General features: G+C 39.2%; 1 long non-coding RNA gene across 2 annotated transcripts in view; it reads right to left on the minus strand.

Annotated features, from left to right (window-relative positions):
* Nucleotides 1–20134, minus strand: part of LOC147579081 (uncharacterized) — a 28089-nt gene extending 7955 nt beyond the window's left edge. The window contains exons 1-3 of one of the 2 annotated variants that reach the window (XR_015253131.1): nucleotides 19911–20134; nucleotides 19525–19643; nucleotides 18881–19363 (exon numbers count right to left, since the gene is read on the minus strand). This is a non-coding gene — a long non-coding RNA (uncharacterized LOC147579081). Of the gene's footprint in view, nucleotides 1–18880; nucleotides 19364–19524; nucleotides 19644–19910 lie in introns of those variants that run through there. The other variant, XR_015253132.1, reaches the window with a different exon arrangement.
* Between the last annotated feature and the right edge of the window lie 2069 nt (nucleotides 20135–22203).

A 22203-nucleotide genomic window follows, 5' to 3' on the forward strand; every position in this document is an offset into this window, starting at 1 on the left:
AGGGTGTATAAAATATTTATGGAAACACAGATTCAAGGATATATTCATTCTCCCTTGTGCATGTAAGTGTGAGGAAGGCAAGTAAGGAGGCTTTTGGGGACACTCCTGCCTGACCAGAAAAAGCAACGCCCCAGACAGAGGGCCCAGTGGCCCTCACTGACAGTCCCATCGTCTCTCACTGACAGTCCCATCATCCTATATCAGAGACAATCCATGCCCGGTGCCTTGTGCAAATTCCTTACTCACCAAAACCATAATAGAATGGTTGCTGTTTTATCCACTAAGTTATTTCATTTTATCAGTTGGGGGAGGAACTGTCATGCAACAGTAGATAATAAAGACACTGATCAAGTTCAGGCCGCCACTCTTTTTGCCGGGATTTCTCTAAGATCTTTTTAACCACCTATCTGCCATTTGTCTTTGCCAGTTTCTTCTCTACTCTCTACCTGGCACAGGAATCTTTCCAAACATGCCTTTGATTACATAACTTCCTTGGTTAACAGTCTTCGGGGGGCTCCCCACTGACTCTGAATCTCTTCATTTTACCCTGTGTGTTCACAGGTTGTTCACAATATCACTTTGCTTATGTCTCTCCCCATCTCTGTATCCTTCCTCAGTTGTGAACCATAACCCAGCTTTACTGATGGCTTGCAGCTCTGTCAGACATGCCACAGACCTCTCAGCCTGGGAACACATTCTTGCCTCTGCCTGGAATGCTCTGCGCCACTCACCTCAGATTTCCCAGCTTCCCTTTAATCTGGTTAACTCCTATTTATTCTTCAGATTTCTATTCAAACATCCTTTCCTCCAGATATTGCTTACTCAGGAGCAACACCTGTAATATCTATGTTGTGAGGATCCCAAAAACTCGCTTGCACTTTGAATGCTCCTGAGATACCACCACCGTGCATTTAATCTTCAACGTGTCCCCATCCTATGAGCAAGACTAAATTTTGCTTGTGGTTACCAGTCATTAAAGCTAGAGTGCTCCAACCATTATGTCCACTGCTACCATACTCTTGGTGAAATATCTCCACAGAAGTCTAAACCAACCTGATTTCCAACCATGATGGACAGTTTACTTCTTATTTTTAGAGGCTATTATTCAAGCATAGTCAAGTTTGTGTGGCAATCCTATATGATGCATCATATATATGAGAAACGAGGAATGGGGCGCCTGGGTGGTTCAGTTGGTTAAGCATCAGACTTCAGCTCAGGTCATGACATAACGGTTCATGGGTTTGTGCCCTGCATCAGGTTCTGTGATGACAGCTGGGATCCTGGAGCCTGCTTTGGATTCTGTGTCCCCCCTCTTTCCCTGCCCCTCCCCCCCTCATGCCCTGTATGTCTCTCTCTCTCAAAATAAATAAATTTTTAAAAAAAATAAAGAAACTAGGAATAAGACAGCTGATTCTTTCTGAAGCCTCATGGAGAAAAGATATCCAAAATCCGTGCTGCATAAAAAGTTCTGGATCCTTGAGATAGCCTTCACATTCTAAAGCTATCAGCTCTGCCTCTTTATAGGAAATGGTAGCTAATTCTTTTCCTCAAACCTACAACTGCACCTCAGTGGGGAAGAAGAACCCAACTGCACACCAGTGAGAAGGAAATTGGAAAGGGCAAAGCTTGAAGGTAGATCATGTGACTTTCAGCAGTTGTATGGCACTGACCTGGAGAGAGGTACTGTGTCCAGTCTGTCCAGTGTCTTTGGTACTGGACAGAATCAGGGAGAATCTCTGAGAGACAGCATCAGGTCGTGACTTATTTAACCTGGATTTGTTTCCTATGCGGTTCCTATCAACAGGATCTCAGTGTGCAGTCCTTCCCACTAAAATGCCTAACTGCTTTGATCTTGAGAGATTAATTCTGTACTTTTGTGGATTTTTATACTGAATACAATGAATACAGCTACACAGTTGTCATGGTGAGTCTTTATTTTTCTGATTCTTATGGCAAAGCTTATCTACTAAAATTCGGGTCTTTCTCTGGGTCTCTGTCAATAAATAATTTATGGTCTTGTTCTCCTCTCCCCACCACCCACGTTCCCTACTGGACTATCTCCCAGGTCCCTTTTTAACCTTTCCCCCCAGATAACTTTTTCAGCTTTGACAACTTCACACGAAGTCCTGGGGCCCTTCAGGAGTCCTGGACCCCATTCTGGAAAGGACTGCTTGAGGGATCTGGTCTCAGGCTCCTTGTCATATTGCATTTCAAAACAAGATTACTTGCTGTGACACAGCATGAGGCAAAAGCAGAAAATACATCATAAATAAAGAATAAAACTACTGGGAAACTGGCCATGCCAGTATAAATGAGGAGTATCCAATGAGAATAAATTTCTACAGATTGCATTCAATTGTTTCAGAATTTCTAAGAAATGAATTTATTTTTCTTATTACTGTCTTTCTTTGCATTTGATGGGTCCTCACCAGGCAAAGGACGTGTATACATAAACATCTCTCTGCAATCATATAGAAATCTGAATCACAAAATATGTCATGCATTCTATTCTACTGTGTCACAGCAAATCAACAGCAACTAAATTTTGTTTGAACTTCTCAAAACATTAACTGATCTAATGACAAGTAAGACCATAATGGTTTTAAATAGCAGTAGAAATGAATTTTTCAATTCCCTTCACAATAGAAATGGCTACATTTAATATATTTTCATAAATCCCTAGCTTCATATCACATGCACATTCCATAACGTTATATTGTTCATCTACTGTAAGTAAATATTCTATTAAGTACTTTGAAGAATCCAGAGTCATAGTAGACATGACCCCTACTTGAGTGTCCTTGGTTCTTGCTAAATAAAACCATAAAGGAAATTCTCGGGAGAGAAAAAAGAAAAAAAAATCATAAGATTAATGCTAAGATATAATCAATGATTAAATATCTAATTGGACCATTTACAATTTCTTCTACCATTCTACAAACATTTGTTTATTCATTACCATATACTTGGTACAGAGTAAATATTAAGAAAGAGATAAACAACAGCTAAATTAGAGATTAACAGGTGGGGCAGAGTGGAGGGTCTCTAGATGGGGCGATGGGTGAAGTCTCTCTGAGAAGGTATTTACACTGACACCTGACAGATGAAGAGCTATGAGGGAGGTGGGAAAGAGGAAGAGAAAGACCAGTGTCATCTAGAGATGTGCCTCAAGGAGACTAAATACAGAGCTTCCTCAATGCCAACTACTTCTGGTCCCTACCATGTACCATGTGTTTTCACCTCAGTGCATGAAATAGATGTTCCCTTCATTTAGCATTCCTTTTATTCATCATTGTATTCTATGCTCAAATGCCCCTTCCTCCAGGTAGACCTCTCCACTTCTCTCAGTCTGAGTTTCAGTGTCACTCCTCTCTTCCTGTGACTATCTCTGTAGTTCCACATGGCCTACAAGATTGTGTCGTCTAGTTAACTACGAGTGACTTAAGAGCAGGAACTTGGCTTCCGGTGGATCTGTACCCCAGTCACCTAGCAGAGCTCAATGACGTTGGCAGACATTCCAGTTGCCATCTAATATCTATTCTTTAATTCATTCACCAACTATATGCTAGGTATCTTCCCCCTTTCCCTCTACAGATTGAATTCTGTTTTGTTCTGAACAGCAATTGCAATCTTAACATTTTTATTTTAAATTAAAGAAAATACTCAACTAAATCCCCCAGTCCCTCTGGCACTAGATGACAGTATTCTGACAATAACATATTAACAGAAGAGTGCTGGGAATTTGGGGAAAGTTTTGCTTTCCTGATATTTGTGACACCCTTTCTTCTTTATGATTTTCTTCTCTTATCCTAGAATACATACATGAGGCTGGATTGTAAGAAAGCCATATACTGAAGATGAGGAAGGAGAAATCAAGGGGTCTGAGTCCTTATTTCCTGCATCAGTCACACAAGACCAAGTCTTTTTTCACATGAGAAAAATAACATGCAACAATTATAGGCAGATTTCTGTTATATGCAGCCTAAGACAAGCCTACCTGATAAAGTATCTGAAAGCATGGAGACCATGGACAGGTGGCTTTTAGTCACACTCTGGCTCTACAATTTAGCCAAATGACCTTCAACAAGCTATTAGCTCCTCTAAGCCTCAGATTCGTCATCTGTAAATAAGGACAATATTAACAGCTAGTTTAAAATGTTGATGTAAGAATTGAATGAGGCGATATAAGCTACATTTTGAGCATATGGTCTGGCAAAAATAAATACTTTATAAAGGTTAGCTATTATTATTATATTCAATAAATGCTTATTAAAAGAGTAAATTAAGAGGCAAATTCTTGCCTTCAGATTGTCTAATGAAGTTATCACATTTGGGAAAGAAATTAAAGAAATACATGACCATAGGAACGCCAAAATCAACAGATGTTTAAATGAGTGCTGATTTTTCCCAATACCTTTTTGTTTTAATAATATTGTTTTTAGAGTACTTTGTGGTTTTTACAGAAAAAAAAAATCCAAGGGAGTAGAAAGAGTTCCCATACACCCTACACCCTATTTTCTCTGCCGTCAACATCTAACGTGAATGTGGTACATTGTCACAATTACAAGCCAATATTGATAGCTTATTAACCAAAGTCAACACTTAATTCAGAATTTCTTTGTTTTTACCTAATGTCCTTTGTTTCTACCAACCAGGATAACACATTACATTTAGTCATTATGTCTCCTTAAGGTTCCTCTTGGCTGTGACAGTTTTTCAGACTTTTCCTTGCTGTTGATTACCTGGACAGTTTTGAGGAGTATTAGTCAGATATTGTGTAAAATATTTCTCAACTGGGATGCTTCTGATGTTTTCTCATGATTAGACTGGGGTAATGTGTTTTTCACAAGAAAACCTCAGCGGTAAAGTGTCATTTCTATCACATCATATCAAGGGCACATACTCCCAACCTGACTTATTACTGTTGATGTTGACTTTCATCACCTGGATGAGGTGTTGTCTGTCAGGTCTGTCCACTGCAAAGTTACTTTTCCCCCCTCCCTTCCCACACTGTGCGCTTTGGAAGGAATTCACTATGCACAGCCAGACTTAAGGAGTATGTTTCACCTCCGTGAATTGTCCAAAGACGTGGACAACTTGAGTTTGTTATGTTTACAATGATTTTTGATGATTATTATAATCACTGAAGTTCCAGATTCCCTTCATTAAAACTATGGGAGAGAAGTAAAGAACCAAGAAAGGAGAAAGTAGATAGTTGATTAGTGTTGTTGACTGACTATCCATCATTCAGTAACTGGAAATAACTGGTTGGTACACCAAAGGTTTCAGAACAAATAAGTATTGAGACTTTTTGTTTAACTATTCCCAAAGAGGACCACATAAGAGTTAGAAACATTCACTGTATTTGAATCAGAAGCATCATATCGTCCAATGATTTTTTTTTAATTTGTTTTAGTGTTTATTTCTTTTTGAGAGAGAGAGAGAGAGAGAGAGAGAGGGAGAGAGACAGGGCACAAGCCGGCGGGGGGAGGGGGAGCAGAGAGAGAGGGAGACACAGAATCGGAAGCAGGCTCCAGGCTCTGAGCTGTCAGCACAGAGCCCAACACAGGGCTCGAACTCACAAACTGTGAGATCACGGCCTGAGCCGAAGCTGGTCGCTCAACCAACTGAGCCACCCAGGCGCCCCTGGCCCAATGATTTCTAATGCAGCAAAGTTAGGGCTTTGGTCTCTGCCATTAGACACATATATTCACATCCAAAGTCCTCCTCTTTGCAGCTCAGTGTCTCATCTCTAGTAAACAGCCACACCTACCCCAGAGAGCTGTGAGGACTGAATATGCAAACACTTGGAAAGCACTCAACATACTTCCCAGTACCCAATAATTGCCGTAAGACATTCAGTTTTCACCACTTTTGCACGTTACAATATTTTTGGACTCTTTATTCCAAAAATTAAAATTCAAAATGTTCAGGAGGAGGGCATCATATCTTGAACATATGCAATTTCTGCAAAACAGTTAATTAGAAGTGAAAATACATTTTAAAGAATGACAAATATCTAAGAAGCAAGTATTCTATTTTTTTCCCCTATTGGAACAGCTTATTTTGACTCTGAGGATAGCTGGCATAATTTATACTTAAATTCTTCCATTTCTAATTAGTTTTCCTCATTAGCTATTTTATCCCTTCCCTTGTGCAAAACATTCCTAATGGATTGCTGGTGATTAAGACCTTTATAGACGACAGAGCTGGTATACCCCCTGGTATACACTCTCTATTCATTCACAGTGCTGCTTTTTCCACTTGGTTCTTTTGTGCCTAAAGTATTCTAAATTTAATGGCCCGAGAGCTACCCCCAAATGGTAGATACATTATGGGAGCCCATACTTGTCTAACTCTTGCCATTGGGAACACTATAAAAAGAGAGCAAGCTAACGATTTCTTTCTTTTAAAAACAACATTCTCACATCATCAGATAGGTGTTTAAATATTTGTCAAACCCTCCCACTTACAACTTTAACTTTGGATTCAGCCGCACCATGACTCATGAAAAGTTGTAACTTCCGGGGCTAAGGTTCAGTGACCAGGCATCTGAAAGACTTCTACCAGCAGATGGCAAAGAAAAATAGGTCATTGTTTCCGGGTGAGTACTAGTTGGAAGACCCAGAGGGAAAATTTGACAGGAATTAATGTCTTTTCCAAGGATCCTGTAGCCAGCTGGAGATACAGCTGACTCATCAGTGGCATCAGGACACAGGCATCTCAACCTTAAAGGCCTCCTCCTGAGGCCCTACTCAACAAACCTTTTATGGATATACAGTGAGACAAAGGAGAGTATTTACTGCTTCATGTCTAGGTTAGAATCCTTTCAATGATTATCAAATAAAGAGAGCTGCTAAAGAAAATAGGGTATCATAGGCCATGTTTTTCTATTTGCAATCTTTTCATGCCGGGTCTCTGCTACCAGCCCAGTGACGCTAAGATTCACTAATATTACGGTGGCCCCAAATGCATGATAAGGAAAGAAATTATGAAGCAGGCCTGATCTCCGCTTTGACCTCCACACACATTTTTCCGTGCCCAGAAGTGTACCCCAGCCCCCGAAAGAAGTTATGACATGAAGGCTTTAAGCCTAACTTTATTTGAAAAGAAAACATACAAGAACCGACTAGCTCATTTTGTAGATTAAAGCTGATTTATAATTATTGTCACCAATGCAATTAAAGGTGCATGAAAATCTAAAATGTGCAGAGTATATTGGCCTGTAGGAAGTTTCAGCATTTGTTATTTTCATGTAATGAGGAAGAGTTTTCCTTTGGGATTACAGCTCATAGAAAAAGCTTCTCTCTTCCCAACACAAAGCCTGCACTTGTAAACACTCTCAGTCACCGAAACACAATTCACATTCATAGATGCACCAGACCCAAACACATACCCATGCTCCTCACACACCTGCAATTCTTAAGAGAAGATCTATATATTCCAACTGTGCAACAAGAACTTGAACTAGTTTTCAGAATATATTAGGAACAAGCAAACCTACTTTAACAATATGATTGGTGAAGACCCCATGGTACATCTGAACTTTGAACAAATGCAATGAGACGTCCTGAGAATCCTTTGCAATATTCGCTAAAAGTCTTGCTCAGGGAAACAACCAGGGCATGCAGACCTTGTGAAGGCATGAGTGATAGGGGGTATAGAAGAATGGAGTAAGCAATGCCAAACTGATGGTGGACAAGGAGAATACGGACCAAATCAGGGATATTCTTTTCTTTTGATTAGTCCTGGCTAAGGGTTTCACCGATTCCTTTTTAAGAAGTTATTAGGAGTTAAGGCACGATCTATATTGAATATTTTTTGTAAATTATTGCATGAATTTTATAAGATAAAAAAACGAAGTCCTACTGAAGATAGAGACAGAAGTCAGGTAATGCCAAGTGATCATTTTCATCAAGATTTTAGTGGTGGGAAAAGATTTGTTGCTATTTATCTATACCATAGATTAAGATTACCTACACATCAGCGTGAACAAGATATTACTAAGCTATCTTTCTAGCCACAAAGATAACTGGGCTTAACTGGGCGATTTAATAGAAATGGCAGCAACCATAAGTGTTATGTTTTATTTCTTATAAATTATGGTAGGCCAAATGAGGCAATGGCATAGAATTTGCATGATCAGTGTCGCTACAGACAGATCTGACTTTTACAGCCTTTTATGTGTGTGGGAGAATGGTGATAAGAGTATGGACACGGTTTTCATTTGCTGCAGTCGACTCCCATAAACGCAAATGAGTTTCTCCACCAGAGGCAGTGCAGACAGGAGGGGGCATTGCAGCCCTGTAGAATACACTGTGGATTGTTTTTGTTTTGTTTTGTTTTTTGGTTTGTTTTTGTTTTTAATTTCGAGGTATTGAACTATCATCAATTGCAAATTTGAGAAGGTCTGTAGTTTAGCTCCAGCCATAACAAAAATATGAAACTCTATATGCTATAGAATAAAATTAGGGAAAGCAGAAGTGAGTAAAGAGCTATAGTCAAGAAACCTTTTCTTTAAGCATTTAAGATTACAGCCAACAGACATTTGGTGACTTAAATTTGATTTGCAAGTATACAAACTCCCCCTTCTATGTGCTTGGTACCTCTGTTAACTTCTTCTCTGAAAAGTAAAGGTAAAGTTTCTGCCTCAGGCAATTTGAAACCATAATGATTTCATTTTATTCTTTTTGGATATTATTTGTTGGGATGAGAGTCCCAGGCAAGGAGAACAAGAGTAAAATATCCTGAGACAGGCAGTTTCAATGATGTGGTTCCAACAATGAACATTCCAGAGATCTCATGGCAAGTCCTATTACTGTGATACTTCCTGCCCAATAAGAAGCTTGGAAAGTCAATATACGCACCCAGACTATTGGCTGTGAAAGTCATCGAAGGTACCTCAATCTGTTTCCGACCCTCGGCTGAGCAGTTTAATCAAATGTATCAGAACAGACAGCTGTGGTTCCCTTTTGATTCTGAAAATAATGAGCCCAAGGGTCTGTGAGATTCTCCAACAGACGAGACACCTCCTCCATTGATGGACACCTCCTTCCAGCTGCTTTTAACAATTTGAAATTGATTGGACCTGCAGCCTTTGAAGGATAATAGCTCCTCTTAACATTTTGAGAGGTGCACAACTTGAAATGGCTCATGGTATTTCATTTCAGTGTTTCACACTGCTCTTCATTTAGCCATCCAGGAAACGTAAACAGGACACTGCTTCACACTCCTGAGAGCTTGCAGTGTTCACTTGTTTGCATGACACTCGCTGAGTAGCCTCATTAATTATCTTCGGGCAGCAGATTCCATGCGGTCACGTTAATCGCTTAAGTGTGCATTGTCTGTATCAACATACACATATGATTTTTTGGAGGTGGTGGTTAAGATTGTTATGTTGCTCTTTAATGTATGAATATGTACTACTTATGTTTTATTTGACGGCTAAAATTTCAAAATTTCCATAAGCTAAAGTAAACATAAAATGTGGTACCTGAAGAACCATTTAAATCAAATCATGCCCTGATTATAACAAATTTCTGAAAGGCAAAAAGTATTTAACTCAGAAGTTTTCAAAGGCGATATCAGGATCCATGCTCATCATTCAGACATCTGAAATCATTAGAGGTTCTTACATGGCCACCTGCCAAGGAATATTCTTTGTTCATCATGAATTCTTTAGACGAGATTTCCTAAGGGCCGCCTATGATCTGAGAATATCTAACATGGGGTTTCAGTTCAGGAAGTGTCACTATAGTGTCCAGTTTGCTCTCTCTCTTACTACCTTGTATTTATTTCTGATTACACCTCCAAGTGTAACTGGTTAAATGTTTTTAAAGTCACCCCAAATAGATTCTTTAGCATTCGATTCCATACAAAGGGAACCCATTAAATCTTTTGGGTGCAAATGCACAAAGAAACAAGCAAAAGACCATCAACTGTCCTCCCACCCGCAGATCTCTGCTAATAATTTTATAATATGGGCATATGTGCTTCAGACAACAGGGGCCTTGAGGAAGAAAAGGCTTTGTAGGATGCACCCTTAGTCTGATAATTAGACAAAACAGAGAGACCACAACAGCACTAGCATACATGACTCTGGTGAGAATTATGAAAACGCTTTTTTTTTAAAAAAAAGTCTTCTTCCAATTGCACATGCATTTCTGACTTTTTAGAAAGGTTAGAGCTATACGAGATCTGGAATCAAAACCTGATGTGACCTACATAAAAGAAACGCTGATTCCCTAATTAAACCAAGCTGTGGCTGCAGGCTCTGTAAAGAGCTGCCAAAAAATCATCCAATCAATCTTTCCACTATCCTCCAGGAATGTGGCAAGGAGGGTGGAGAGGCAAAAGATGGCTGTGAGGATGCGGAGGCCGAGGAATGTTCTCCTTCCTATACTCGCTCCACACTGAGGGTCCTGCATTTCCAGCACATAAGGAGGATGGAAAAGATCATGTAGAGGTGGGGGCTGGGAAGCAAGGGGACCAGCAGGGGTTGAGGAGAAAAACAGACTAAATGTTTTAACAGCTGAGCTTTTTTTTTTTTCTTCACCTACTTTGCCCAAGGATCTGATTTCCTTCTGAAGGGGTGGGCTTTCTATGGGCCAAGGGCTCTGCTCAGCAGGGCCTGTTTACTCTGAGAAGCAGAATCTTGCTTTTGAGGAGAAGGAAGAGGTGGTGAGAAGAAAATGGAATCTTTTACAGAGTTCATATTAAAGCAAAACCAGTCAGAGAAAATGCAGTTCATCTGAATTTTAAGTAGAGACTGGCAACAAATGAAGAAAAAAAAAAACATCTCACATTCTTCGTCTTGAATTTTTGACAGGAAAATTGTTCTTCAGGAAAGATGGCATGTCATTCCCATGTAACTTCCTCTTTCACTGCTGTTCCTTGATGATGCAGAAGGCATGTTAATTGAGAAGGATTAGAAAAATAATTCAGCTGCTAAAATTGGAGACAAATAACTTGCAGAGAAGCAATAAAACAAATGGCAAGGGTGCCCCTGTGAGCCAAATGTTTGGGGCTGCCAATATCAGAGAAAGGGCAATTCTATGTGAAAAGAGCAGTTATTTATTTTCTTTGCTGAAACTTCTTTATTTCAGCATTTTGGTTTTGCTATAGAGTACTTCACTACACAAACACCGTAGATACTGGCTCTCTCTCTCACTTACTGCACAAACTATACCACGTAAGCAGCCACGAGCATTAGTAACACATCTGTTAGTTTATTCCATGAGACATATAAAATTCTCCTTTTCAGGAATTTGAGCAACCAAATGTAAGTCTTAATTGCAGCCAATTGTCCATTTCAAGCAAATTCTGGAAGGCCAAAGAAAAGTCACCCCAAACTGCAGATACCTCTCCAATTTTATTTCAATTTGTATTCCCAACATGCCTTTCTGGACCACCCCAGCTCATCCCCTCTGAGCCCGGGTCAGGCTGCTGCATTTCTCACTGCTTCACACTCATACCTTCTCTCTTCTCCATTTACCCCTCACCCCTCTCCTCTTGAGTTTCTAAGCTCCTAGCACGTCTAGCATTTCCACTCTCAGCTCACTTACGCAAAGAAAGTTTCCCTTCATCATCACCTTCCCACTATGGGTGCTGAAACACTGAATCCATTATATTCTGCACCACACACTTTTAGGCTTGATTTCTTTCTCTCTTGAATTGTCTATACTGGGTTTCCATGCATCCGATTTCCTCAACTACATTGCAAACACCTTGTGGAAAAGAATAATGCCTTGTATTTCCCTCTGAAAAGTTGAAAAGTCCTTTAGTGTAGTGCTAAATTTTCCAGTTTCCTGGAGACTGTCCCAATTTTAATCCAGAAATTCCCATGTCCCAGGAAATTCCCATATCCCAGTCCCTGGAAAACCAGGCTGGCTGATCACCCTATATGCTAAGCGTAAATTAAAAATATGGAAAAATTTGTGATTAACTGTGGACACATTGAAAAATTAAGTTTTCATTAAATGGAGAAACCAAAGGTGGTCATCAAATGAATTAAAATTTGGCAGAGAAATAGACAAATAGACTGTATACACTATTTGTATAAGTCTATTACACATGAAACATATAAACAAGAGGAAGAAAAAGTTATGATTAATACAAGCTATAAAGGTAGATGAAGTATTTGTTTCTGTTAAACTCACTATTCAGTTCTCTCCTCTATTCTATTTCTTTACTGGCCAATAGAATAAGTGAAAAAGAAGAGAATATTGTTCTAAAGGCTTCCATAGGTCACAATAAACATGACTGAAGTTTCTCCAATCACCTAAAATTATCAATCCTTTTGAGTCATGAGGGTTTTAGCCCACATCTCAATGCTTTGCCTTTTTTCTTTTCCTGCTTAATTGTGGTGTTTTTGAATGTTGTGCTCCTGTGTGCTTACTGGCCATACTTTAGTCCCCAGGGCCTATTAAAGATTTGTATAAGGGCCCCCAAGATATGAGAAATTTTATTAATCGTATTACTCCAGGAAGTTACTTAAGCCTGGCAGACTTGATGAATATTTCTAGTTATATATAATCAATGAGAATAGGATCACCATCTTAAATATGTCAATGTTTTATCATTTTAGCAATACAATGAAATTATTAAATAATTAATACAACTGTTAAACTTTTTAAGTGTTTATTTTTCAAGAAATCATGCTAGGCCTTCACGGAACATGTGGTGGAGATGGGCAGGTGCAGACAAAGATAAGAAAGGCCCTGCCCCTGCCCTCAATGGGCTCATAATCAGATGGAGGAGGTAGGCGCCAACACTGACATGGAACAGAAGCCACAGCAGAAGGGAAAAAGCATTGCAAAGCTGTGACAAGGGTTATGAGTAGGAGGTTGGAGATTAATTTTGACTAGCAGCCTTGGGGGAAAGTAGCAGAAGAGCTGGTTAGGTACTAAGAAAAAGGCATTTATATAGCAAAGAGAATCACAAGAACATACAGATGAATAAAGCCATAGGAGCAAGGGAAGAGAAGACATATGCATACAGCGATAGTAGACAAGGAAAGGAGCTGAGGTTATGCAAAAGACAGAGAGACAGTGCTGTGAGAGATGAAATTGGAAAGGTAGGTCAGACAGGTCTGGAATCAGGGTGTCAGATGAGGTGACAAATGTTAATTGAGCTTCCTCTGGGAACTGCACACCATACTAGGTAATGTGCAGAAATTATTTCATTTAATGCTTATTAAACCCTACAGTAGTTATTTTTATCATCATTTAATAGATGATGAAACAGGCTTAGAGTAGAAAACTAATATACCTACATTCATACAACTAAAAGCCAAAACACCACAAAGCCAGTACCCAAAACCAGAGCTGTGTGCTTCTAAATTCAAGTAAACTCACTTTCTCTACTTGCCCCACATGATGTGGACTTTACTAGCAATGCGGGGAGTTTTTGAAGGTTTGTAAATAAGAGGCATGAAAGGATGAAGAGAGTGATTTGGATTCATTGCGTGGGAAGCATTGGCAGGTACAGAGTCTAAAGATAAAGGAGCAGAGGGTAATGAAGATTAGAAGAAAGCTAGTAACAAAAAAGCAAAACACCGAAGAGATATGTCAGAGGCGGACCCTACATAGCTAAGCTATTGGGCACATTTACTGGGCACAAGTCATGAGTGATTCCAAAAAACAGGGCCTGTAAAAATGTTGGTGCCATCTGTTACAGTCAGTGTATCCACTTTACCAGGATATGGAAAATGGGTGTTAACCTTTGTCCTTGACACATTTGTAGATGTTTTAAGTACACAAATCATTGTTAGGAAAATCATTGTATTTCGTTAAACCAATGAGCATTGCCTTCCGGCTTAACAGTCATATGAACCTTTATGTTGTGCAAGACTGTTCATAATCCAAGTGAGTCTCATCCACACTGACCAGTACTCTGCGTACTTTGTGTTCTTACCAGTTTTAAGGATGGGTGTAATCCAGTCTGCAAAGCTGTAGCTAATGAAATGCCCAGTTTACAGAAAGGAGGGTGGAATCTGTGGCCATGAATTGAAGGGCCAGTTGTTACTCAAAAAGCAAAAATGTCTTATGGTTTCTTATCTACTGCGAAGGGAAAACTGAGAAAAAATGGTGCTTGATCTTGCCTAAGGGAGATGAAGGGCAATCCACAACAGAATAATCTAAAGCCTTTAACATTTTCAGCGTATCAGAAGGACGTAACTAAGAGAATGGAACCAAAAAAAATAATAATAATAAATAAACTGAATATAAATGTTTGAAAAAGTATCTTAACTTCGAGAACTCTTTATCCTTTAAGTAGATATCTGTCAGGAGAGTTGCCGCCATTGCTACACTAGGGTTCAAAATAGATTTGGATAAAGCAGTAGAAATAATCATAGTACAAAATTCCATCTGACAAAAAGCAGATGGCTAGAGTAGTCTCTGGTGGGTGCCTGCTCTTCTCGATTACTGTGCAATGTTTACATATAGAAATAATGGTCTTTTCCAAGCCTAATAATGATGACGATCATGATAATAACCCTAATTTATTAAGCACCAATTATATGCTGGGCACTGTACGAGCTAGTTCGCATACATTTTTTTTTCGTTTTATCATTAAAATGATTCTCTGATGAAGGCACACCATCTCCACTTTACAAGCTAAGAACATATGCATAGGAAGCGGCAAAAACTCTCCCAATGTCACACGCACAAAAAGTGGCCTATTGGCTCATCTGCAGTTCAAGCAAAGGCCTATCAGGCTCTAAAACCTGGAGTCATTCCTCTCCAGGGGTCTCAGACCTAGCTGCACATTGGAATCACCTGGAGAGCTTTTGCAAAAATTTCAACGCCCACACCTTTACTCCTAGGGATTCTGATTGAATTGGTTTGAGGTGGACCCAAAGATCGGATTTTTTAAAAGTTCCCCAGAGAATTATAATGGATGGCAGTACCAAATACTACCACCAAAAGTGATATGAGTCTCTGAGAGTATAAGTTGAAGGGGGAAGAAACTAACCTTTCGTCCACTTATTTCATCCTCTGCAACACCCAACACACACTCCATTTTCAGAACGCCACTCTCAACAAGAAAATTTTAACTATTCGGTGTAGATTGAATAGATAGACTGAAAGGTCACAGATAATATTCCATCTAAATGTTGGTCTCCAAAACGAGGATCAGGGTACTAGGTACCAGTTCTTCACTGGCAAAACTTCTTTGGTCTTTTCTGACACAGAATCCTAGGAAAAATTTCTTCTGAATAGGAAAAGCATGGTAGTTAGTGGCTACATATTTTTTTAACTGACCCCAAAAGTATGTTTTAGATATGTCTGAATCACCTCTCAGACTTATATGCAAAACAGTGAACAAAGGACTGATGGGGCAGAGGAGAATGACCAAGAGGTGGGCCAGAAGGACAGTGACAAGTTGCTGGGGACAGGCCAGGACCCAGGGATCTAGGAAGACTTGTCTCTGTATCTTCTGTGAAAAGTGAACTTGTTGTGGTGAGCAGTGTTGGGGTGAACTTTTCTCCTGTTCTAGACAGGGAATAACTTATATGGAGATGTCAGTTAGTTTTACTGTTTGTGTTTATAACTCTATTCTTCCCGAGTGTTGGAGACTTTATCTACCTTCTTTTTTGCTTCAGTCATTTTCTCCTCTCTCGCTCTCCATTCGACCCAAACCACAAATACACCCTGTACAAACGTGCACGTTTTCTAGAATACAAGACACACCCAGGCAGATGGAGAAATGGAGAGACAAAGCTATGAATGATTTCTTAATGCTTCACAATGGCTTTGGTTCTTCTTTCTACATAGGCGGTTCACTGTCAGGTATGTGAGAGAGAAACTCCCAGACGGTGACCTCTCCCACAGACTTCTGATGGGCAGATAGGCGGAAAAAAGTGATGCATCCCAGAAATGTCTCAAAGTATGACTTTGTCTAATGACAGACACAGCTGGGATTTCAGAGACTGTGTCAACCTTCCTCACCCCCCACCCATCTGCTGGGACTTTATCCAGAAGAAAGCCAAATCTTTTAGTCATGTGGCTCAGCCTTTATGTAGAATTGCTCAGGAGAAAAAGCACGAGCCAGAGATCAGGAATACAATGTTGGGAGACAGAGTCCTATCACTGAACCTGGGTTTTGTAATTTATCTGCTCTATAGCCCTGAGAAATTTATTCAAATTCTCAAAGCCTCATTTTCCTCATCAGTAAAATGGAAATGGAAACATAACATGTTTAATGGTTTAATGCTTTAACGGGTTAATAAGAAAATTCAAGAAGATATGCTTATAAAATCTTTAGCACAGTCCCCATTCATTTGTGCGAAACACATTTATTGAAAACCTAATGGAGCCACGCATGATTGTAGGTGCTTAGGATTTAGCAGTGGATAAAACAGACCAAAAAAACCCTTCCTTTGGGGTGCTTACACTCTAGTAAAAGGAGACAGCAATAAACAAAGCAAAGAGATAAGATGTATAGAATGTTAGAGATTAAGATATATCCTATGTCTAATATGTAGGAAGCTTTCTGTAAATATCAGTGATAAAAAAATAGCATCTCAATATACCAACATACTCGTGAGGTAAAAATGTGCAGTATTTTTCACATAACCCCATTCATTATAGAAGTAATAAATACATTAGGCATAAAGGAGTATTGCATCTCCTGAACTTTTAAAGAAATGATTGAGCCAAAACCCCAAGGTTCAGTAATGTTGAATCAGCTCTTCAACTGACATCATAAAAAGGCACCACATGTGCAATCACACTAAAGCTGTTCCCCAAAGCTTGTATAACTCTTTGGAGCAAGGCCACGGGGAACCAATCCCTAGCTCTGAGAGACTCCACCACTATTTCTGCTTGAGCTACAGACAGATGGGAACAGCTAACACCGTGTGTGTTGGGTTAAATGGTGTTTCTTGCATCCTCTTATAAAGACCTCCCACATTCCCAAGGCTTTGAAAGCTTTATCTCATTAGCGAGCATTACCTTGTCTCCGTCACCTCAGTAAATGGATGAACACTGCACCAAACACTGCCCTAATCATTTTCATGACTCTGAAAATTCTATTTTTGTAAGTTAAAAATAAACAATATATTTTCCACTTAAAAATCAAATGTCATTGTTTCCATAAGCACGACTGTGTGAATGCAGCTGATTCCCTATAGAGTCAGAATAATGTTTATGAAAAGAAATGACCCCTAAAAAGCCATGGTTCAAGGCATCATGGAAACACAAGCGAGTCCTATACAAGCAGGCTGGGAACTTTCCTTCTCAGAAAGCCTCTACAGGAAACACTAAATCTGCTGCTAAATTTCAGCAGCTACATCTGGCAGGCTGCAGCACGCACTGCCTTGCTGTGGCTGGCAGCATTGCTCACTTTCTGCCTGGCAGAGCCCTAAGGAGGATGCTAGCAGCCAAGCAGGTTTGAGCTATGAAACTATGAGTTCGTGTTGAACATAGAATTTACATGAAATGAACCGAGTCACAGCAAATGGAAAGGATTTATCACTTGGGAAGGGGCTGTGTGTCTTAGTCTTATTTTTGTCCAATATTAGCTCACAGAGTGTTTCTAACTTGCTTCTTTTCCCATGTACCATATACCTACTCCCTCTCCCTCATTCCCACAGTATTACACTATTTCAGCTCAACTATTTATTCCCTCTTTTGTTGGGCTGGCCATATCTCTGTATTGTTTATCATTAAAACCAATTAAATCTGGGGGAGGTAACATAAGCATGATGAATAAAGGTGAGTATTTAAAGCCAGAAAGACTTGCACTGCTTACCAGGTGTGAGACTTGGGAAATTTATTTAAACTCTCCAAATCTCATCTATAAATCCTCATCTATATATCCTCATCTATAAAATGGGGCTGATGATATTATTTGTCTCATATCTCTGTTGAGAGGATTATGAGATAATGTACAAAGCATTAACATACTTCTTGGCACATGGGATGGATTTAAGAGAGTCTGCTCTGTTTTTGAAGGATTCAATTGTGGATGATTGTAGAGAGATCTCTCTATGTAGTTCTAAGTATATGAATACATTTGGACATTAGGAGCAGTGTGTGTGTGTGTGTGTGTGTATACACATATATATGTACATATATATGTATATACACACACACACACATATATATACACACAGACATACACACATATATATATATTTATATACACATTTATATATTTATATATATACACATACACACACACACACACACATATATATACATCAAACTGAAAGCAGTTTTTAATACTTTTATGTGTTGCTTACACATTACATCTCAATATCTCTTCATTTCTGTGAATATGAAATTGTGTTGTATGTGTTGGTGTGCATATGAGTGAACATAAGTGGATCTAACATAGAATGGATGTGATCCCTAATGAGAGAGACATTTTGTTCTTTTCTTCCAAGAGTCTCTGAATTTTTTGACCCTATGTTATTATATAGAGATGATACTTGAAAATTCTCTTTACATCTTACTTATTCCTCAACAAGTCTGTCTTTTGTTTTGATTGTTAATTTCAGGAACAGATTCAACTTTGTGCCCAGCAAACCATTCTTTTATTTGAATCTGTCCATTAGTTATAGCTGGCTTTCCATACAAGGTCCAGGAGCAGTCAGCTGGTTCAGAAACAATCTCTAAGCCAATGGAAGACTGACTTTAATTATTGTAGATCATTATCAAAGTAATCAATTGCCAGAAACCTCTAAAAGTCATTTGAAAAATATGCTCCTGGTCCCAGGCAAACCTATTTTTTTCTTGGATTGTAGGTTGAATAATTTATTTAAAAATATTTATTCCTTTGTTCAAAAAATATACTCCTTTAATACTGTGTTTATATAATAAAATTAATGGTTACGCGGCGCCTAGGTGGCTCAGTCGGTTATGCGTCCGTCTTCAGCCCAGGTCATGATCTCGCAGTTTGTGAGTTTGAGCCCCGTGTCGGGCTCTGTGCTAACAGCTCAGAGCCTAGAGCCTGCTTCAGATTCTGTGTCTCTGTCCCTCCCTGCCCCTCCCATGCTCATGCTCTGTCTCTATCTGTCTCTTAATAATAAAATAAAACATTAAAAAAAATTGAAAAAAAATTTATGGTTAAAGATTGTTATGGTTAGTAGAAAGATCATCATTTTAAATCTGTGTGAATACAAACTATTCCTCTGGTAAGTGACAGCCAACTCAAACTAGTATTAGGGGGGAAAGTATTTTATTGAATAACAAAACTGAAAAGTATGGAGGCAGGCTGGCCAGATGTAGCTGAATTCACGTACCAAAATAATTATGCCCATTCTTGTCATTTTTCTCTCATTCCCTCTCCAAACCACAATTTCACAGCTCTTCTTTCTTTGTGTTGGATTTAGTCTTAAGCAGATGCTCTCCACCTGGTGGGAGAAATGGTCACTGGCAGCTTTATGCCTTCATGATTATTTCAGTTTATATATTTTGAAAATTTAAAAAGGCTCGCTTTCCCCTGGTTTCATACGGTTTACATATACACAGTGTTCTAATCTTGCTTAGTTTACATGTTTAATCAGGGACTCACCTTGCATGGGGATATGGAAAACTCTGCAGGCCCTGCAGTAGGGAAGCTGGTGGCCATGTGAGACTGACAGTGCCTCTGGGACAGTTTGGGGGAGGGGCAATTCTCTAAGGAAAAGCATCCTGGGAAGACAAAAAGAGGTTGTCGGTCTCACAAATCTTTGGTTTTATGAATAAAGAATACTGAATTAAAGCCTACAGAGAATAAGTGACTTGCCCATAAGTAAAGAGCTGCTGATAATCTACAGGAAAATTTCAGGTTTCATGACTCTTCCCATTACACTATGCTCTTCCTAACAATAAGGAGAGAACAATACACAGATACTGAGAAGGGGCACAGCAAAGTGGTGAATGCAGAAGCCAGGCACCCTGGTGTCATCCGATGCTTACCTCTTGCCAGCTCTGTGTCCTTGAAAAGATAATTAACCCTTCTGTAACTTAGTGTCCTCATCTGCAAAATGGGGGAGAATGGTGCCTAGTTCATTGTGTTGTTGTGAGGAACAAATGAGTTAATGAATGTAAAACATTTAAAACAATGCTTGGAACAGAAGTATTATACAAGGCTTAGTTCTTTTTATTATTAAACGCTTAGCAAAAGCAAAATACTTTGCATACATATTATGACATGTGATCTTCATGCAAACTTAATAGGGTAGACATGATCATCCTCACTTGGTAGGAAAGAGCGAGTTCCCGAGAGATTAAGCACCTTGCTCAAGATTATATAGTTCAGTAAGAGCCAGAGTTTGAACTTCCATCTGTCTGACAACAAAGCCTATGTTTTTATATACTAAGTGATATACAAAATAGGTTCAGAGAAATTGCTAGGAGTCTAAGGGAGATGGCTCAGCTTCTGACAGACTGTATTTCAATAATGCACTTTAGCAAATATTTATTTGAGCACCTACCCTATCCAAATACAGCAGTAAACATAATTGATAGCAGCTTGTTAACTTCAAATGTGAAAAGGAATAATTGACCAATTTGGACAAAAGGCCCTAGATGGGGAGATAAAAGCAAAGGAAAGGGATATGGTATAAGAGAAGTGATCTGGGATTGTGGTCTACTTTGAGTTACAGGATGCTATATGTAGGGCACTAGATTGAAAACTAGATACTATAATATTGTGGAGTTACCTGAGATGAGGTGCTAAAGAGAGGCTCCAATGCAATAAAACCAGAAGATGGTGACTGAGAAAAATGGAAGAAGGAGCACAATAATGGCAAAACGCACATACATGTGCGCATGCATACACACACACACAGACACACACACATACAAGAAAAATCTCCCTCTACCCTGCAAATTGCAATGATTAACCAGCTTATTGGTTGACTAAGCCAGTTAACCAGTTTATTGAATGATAAGCCTGTTTAATAAGAATGAGAACAATGACATATATTATTTTTTTGGTAATGTTGCAAGCTTTTCCCAAAGCAATTCACTTTTGATGCCATTTTCATTTCTAGAATCATACATTTCTTGGGGCGCCTGGGCGGCTCAGTCAGTTAAGTGGCTGACTTCAGCTCAGGTCATGATCTTGCGGTCAGTGAGTTCAAGCCCCGCGTCGGGCTCTGTGCTGACAGCTCAGAGCCTGGAGCCTGTTTCAGATTCTGTGTCTCCCTCTCTCTGACCCTCCCCCGTCCATGCTCTGTCTCTCTCTGTCTCAAAAATAAATAAACGTTAAAAAAATTTAAAAAAAAGAATCATACGTTTCTTTAATTTTTTCAAACATTTTATTTAGTTTTGCTTTTCTCATGGACAAGAGTTTGGACTATCCCTAAAGTATCTGCAATACCTATTTATAATGTTTTTGTCATAAATAAGAATGAGTAGGTTTTGCCATATGTAAAAGTGGGGCACCAAGGTGGCTCAGCTGGTTGGGTGTCCAACTCGATTTCACCTCAGGTGATCTGATGGTTTGTGGGATCAAGCCCCCCATCGGGCGCTGTGTTAACGGTGCAGAGCCTGCTTGGGATTCTCTCACTACCTCTAAATAAATAAATTAAACAAACAAACAAATCAATGAATAAATAATTTTTTTAAGTGCAGGAACAAGTTGACAACTTTAAATGCATTCTATTAATAAAAGGTTGCTAGGTCTTGTGACCGTACAAAAGAGAAAATGGAAGTTGTTAACATGTTGAGCTCTTGTCCTCATTTATTAATAGTCAGTTTTCATATACTAACAATATAGGTCTAAATATGAGAATATCATGCACCAGTGCACTCAGTTTTTTTTTTCTTTCATTTGTGACATTTCATGAGAATATTTAATCTAGAACAATGCCAGGACATTTTGCAAATGAGAAAAACTGAAACTTAACAGAGACTAAATGACTCACTTCAGGTCACACAACTGGTAAGTGGCAGAGTCTGAACCAAGACCCAGTTTCTCTGACACCCTGGCCCCACCATGCAGCTGTCCAGTTTTATCAGCAAACACTCATTTTTCACATCAAGTACTTAAATGTTTTTACATATTTAACATTAACACGAAGTCCGACAGAAAGATCTACATAACTGCTACTCAGAGTAGTCTGTCTTTGAACTGTTTATTACCAGAGCTCCAGGGATAATCGAGAAAGGCTTGCCACATAAAAAACATCAGGTGAGCTAAACAGTGTACTTAGCAACTTGTTTAATTGACATTCTGGCTCCAACTCCTTATCTCATCCTAAAT

The sequence above is a fragment of the Puma concolor genome, chromosome B4 (assembly GCF_028749965.1).
Source record: "Puma concolor isolate L17-30 chromosome B4, mPumCon1.1.hap2, whole genome shotgun sequence".
NCBI lineage: Eukaryota > Metazoa > Chordata > Mammalia > Carnivora > Felidae > Puma > Puma concolor.